At 48.4% G+C, this 4523-nt stretch overlaps 1 protein-coding gene across 1 annotated transcript in view; it reads right to left on the minus strand.

Annotated features, from left to right (window-relative positions):
• Positions 1–4523, minus strand: part of ADAMTS12 (ADAM metallopeptidase with thrombospondin type 1 motif 12) — a 365944-nt gene that overhangs the window by 261960 nt on the left and 99461 nt on the right. The window lies entirely within an intron of this gene.

The following is a 4523-nucleotide window of genomic DNA, read 5'->3' on the forward strand; positions in this document are numbered from 1 at the left end:
CAGCTAGTAAAGCGACCAAAACGCTGGCTTGCATCCATAGATGCTTCTCAAGCAAATCCCGGGACGTCATTCTCCCCTTGCACTCGGCCTTAGTGAGGCCGCAGCTGGAGTACTGCGTCCAGTTTTGGGCTCCACAATTCAAAAAGGATGTGGAGAAGCTCGAGAGAGTCCAGAGAAGAGCCACGCGCATGATCAGAGGTCAGGGAAGCAGACCCTACGATGACAGGCTGAGAGCCCTGGGGCTCTTTAGCCTGGAAAAGCGCAGGCTCAGGGGTGATCTGATGGCCACCTATAAGTTTATCAGGGGTGACCACCAGTATCTGGGGGAACGTTTGTTCACCAGAGCGCCCCAAGGGATGACGACTAGGTCGAACGGTCATAAACTATTACAAGACCGTTTCAGGCCGGACATAAGGAAGAACTTCTTTACTGTCCGAGCCCCCAAGGTCTGGAACAGCCTGCCACCGGAGGTGGTTCAAGCGCCTACATTGAACACCTTCAAGAGCAAACTGGATGCTCATCTTGCTGGGATCCTATGACCCCAGCTGACTTCCTGCCCTTTGGGCAGGGGGCTGGACTCGATGATCTTCCGAGGTCCCTTCCAGCCCTAATGTCTATGAAATCTATTAAACTGAATAATACAGTCCTGGGCCCCTGGTGTATTAATAAAGCTTCTAGTTTGTTTGTTTTTAACTAGAGACAAATATGTACCTCAACATCTGCACCCCCATTTTCAAAATCCTAGATTCACCCACGTAGCTAACTACCTCTCTCACTCATACCTTGACATTTCTTTTAACAATGCAGCAGAAGACAGTCCTCCTGATGCAGTATCAAAGTAAGAACTGATATTCTGTGCTGTCAGCAGGTCCAGCTTCCAAACCCATCCTATTTAAGCTCCAAAGTTTATTACAGAATTGGCCTTCACTTACGAAGAACTCAAATCACTCCTTAGTTTGATGGTCAACTTTCATTTGATTCAGTTGAGCATGGTGCCGTCTTTCACAGGCTTTGATTAAGAACCATGTAAAGTTCAGAACCATGAAACGTGTGTTTGGCAAAGCCTTGGGTTGGTAGAAAGTGTCTTCAAAGTGATTATTCCCCAGTGCAGCCTCAAGTTCTACCAATTATTTTTCATAAGAATGCTGATGACTCAAGAAGAATGCGAGACAGCAGTGATGATAAGCACTTACCATTAGGTCGTCTTACTGAAATGCTTGTATAACTTTCACACTTGGCAGCGCAAATGCAGTAAGTGTAATGGAGTGATAAGGGAAGGATGCAGGTAGCATAGATGAGGCTCATATCTGAGAGGCCAGGTACCAGATGCTAAGCAAAAGTAGGAACTGAAATAAAACAGCAGAGTTAGACCCCTAAAAGTCAGGGATAAAAGGACTGAACTACTACAGATAGAGAGGCCTCAATTAGGAACAGATCTCAAATGCAGTGTACTCTGAATTCACTGCTGATGGTCAACAAACCCAGTTTTAGACCAACAGGTGTGAGCTTTGTTTGCCTCTTCCTAGCAAAAAAGAATTTAATAAGGATTAGCAGTCAGATATGTATCATTTAGCTCAAATTAGCATGACTCAAAAGGGTGTTGCTCTTAACATGTGCAGAATGCCCCCTACCTGCAACCCACCTCATTTGATTGATAACATTTCATAATCCCATTGCCCTTTATAAAACACAATCTGATTACAGATTTGCACAAATGTGTTGGTGATGTTGTTGTTGTTGATAAAGTACATTTGAGATTTTTAAAAAGGAGATTTCTTTTCAAAATCTCTGATTCTAGAGATACTTAAGCCCATGCATAACACCATTTCAGTGGGACTGTTTGCATGATAAAACATACGTATGCTTAAGTGTTTGTGGCACTGTTGCCCATGGGTGGAGTTTGAAAAGGGGAGTGCCGATGGCGAGGTAGATCATCAAATATAACACAACATGTTTTTTTTCTCCAGTTACGGAGAAACTAGAAGACTTACTAATATGCTAGGGGGCTAGCACTATATTATTCAGTTTAAGATCAAAGCAAAAACAAATAACGCTATTGGAATGTGCACTAATTTGCTAGATTTATAGTTAAAAGTTTAAAAACAACAAACAAAAAGTAAAAATATTTTGTGCCATTAGTCCTGTAGTCATTATAGTTAAATGTGCGTCTTACTCAGATTCATAAAACAAAACTTAGCCTTCTTGAGCATTTTAACAGTGCCTCTAATATTTCACTGTCAGCCATTTCTTCACCTGAGTTAATATGATCACACTTCAGTTAAGGCAGTCTGCTGAAATGTGAAATAGGAGTAAGGTGTTACTAGGAATGACTAATAGGCTGCAAAACTGCAGAAGAAGGATAGTCTGAACGGTGGAAGTCAAGACCATTGAAAAGGATACAGGATCATTAACACCTGTGGAGTAGAGAGAGATTAGCAAGAATCAGGGAGATGATAATGCAGGGATCCTGGTTTTCTCCGTTTAAAAATGGTAAATTCTCTGATTAAAAACCTAAAAGTCTCTGATTTAAAAAACTCAAATCTGCATTTTTCTGCAACTGAAATCAAATGCCACTATATATATATATATATATATATGTATCAGTTGAACACAACGTTTTATTGATATACTACCATTTTAAAGCAATTTGGAAGCTTAGCGATGCCTCAATCATTATAATAAAATAAATTCTAAATCCCTATATATTTTCGCATTTGATTTTGGTTTTTTGGTTGCTGGTTTTTTTTTTTTAATCATGGAAGATCAGAACTCCTGGCACATCAGGGCCATTTTGCTCACCAGGACTTGGTTCCAGCTCTGGCTGTGCCTCCCCACCACGTTTTGTGGCACTGATATGTCAGTGCCCTGCTCCTGCTGTTGCCCCTCAATCCCAACTCAATTTATCATAGAAAATCAGAGCTCCCCTTGCCACCTTTGCTTACCAGGATGCAGGTCAAGCTGAGGCTGCCCTCCCTGCCCCCATGCTTTGTGGCACTGAGCAGCCCTGATATGATGGTGCCCTGCCCGTGACCATGCCATTGCCCCTCACACCCAAGCCACAACAGCCCCAGCCCTGCTAGTGCCCCTCACTCCTGAGCCACAGCCCCCTGGCCTTGCTGGTGTCCCTCACTCCTGACCCCCAGCCCCCCAGCCATGAGTGACTGGTGCCTCCTGAATCTGGGGGCACATGCAGTAGTTGCCCCGTCAGGAGGGGCACCAGCCCTACCGACAATATCAGTTGGCTGTCAGGGGGGACACCAGGCCCATCAGAGGGGGGGCACATGCACCCTCATGCACCCCCTACCAGTCGCCTATGCCCCCAGCCCTGCTGGTGCCCCTTACTCCTGACCTACAGCCCCCTGGCCCTACTTGTGCCCCTCACTCCCAACCCACAGCCTCCCACAGCCCTGCCAGGGCCTCTCCCTCCTGACCCACATCCCCCTGGCTCTGCCAGTGCCCCTCACTCCCTCCCCACATCTCCCCCACCCCTACTGGTGCCCCTCACTCACTATCTGCAGCCCCCCACCCCACCCTGCTGCAGGGGACCCCAACTGCCAGGCCCCACCTTCCCCATGAGTGGAGCCCATGGGGGGGAGCGTGGATGAGGCCTAGCACCTGCAGGTTCAGGGCTCCCTGCCCTGCTGCCCTTCCAGCAGGCAGAACCCAGTGCAGCAGGGCAGAGCAGGGCAGGAAGGGTTGGTGCTGCTACCGGAAGCCCCATGCCACCATGGTGAGGCACCCCCTAGCCAATCAGCAACAGCGGGAGGCCCCCAGGGGAGGGCAGCAGGGTGGGCAGCCCAACTCACAGTAGGCAGCCTGCACCCACCCCATGCACAAACCTAGGGGCATGTGCTGTGCCCCATTGGGAGTGCACACAGCAATGGGAAACCAGCCTCCCCTGTTACCCCCCAGACAAGCCACCTACGGCTCTGTCACACTCCCCACCCAGGCCCTATGGCCGTACATTTCTTCCCTGGCCCTGGGCCCCAGGCCCTATGCACTGCCCCCAGCACCCTCAGCCCCAACCCTGCCCAACTCCCTCCCTCCCTGTGTGGGACTCAACTCCCCCACCACAACTTACCTACAGGGAGTTGCGGGAGCTGCTCTTCACACTGCCTGGCTGCCATATACATGTGATTTTGTTAACAAGTGGGGAAAACTTCCATTTTCTGTTAACGTGCCCTAAAACAGGGCTGGCCAACTTGCAGCATGGGTGCTACAAGTGGCATGGCAGCATTTGTATCATAGTGCTTAGGATCGGAAGGGACCTAAACAGATCATCAGGTCTGACCCCCGTCATGGCACATGGCAGCCTGAGGAGGGAAACAAGCAGCACAGTGGCAGATAGGGTATGGAGCACAAGGCGGATCATTATATCAGGCACAGGGCAGAAAAAGACTAGCCGCAGATCAGGTAAGGGAAAGGGATCAGAATGGCACTCAGGAAGGTGCAAAGCTAATTTAATAGATTCATAGATGTTAGGGTCGGAAGGGACCTCAATAGATCATCAAGTCCGACCCCCT

This window comes from Alligator sinensis, unplaced genomic scaffold (genome assembly GCF_000455745.1).
Source record: "Alligator sinensis unplaced genomic scaffold, ASM45574v1 scaffold347_1, whole genome shotgun sequence".
NCBI lineage: Eukaryota > Metazoa > Chordata > Crocodylia > Alligatoridae > Alligator > Alligator sinensis.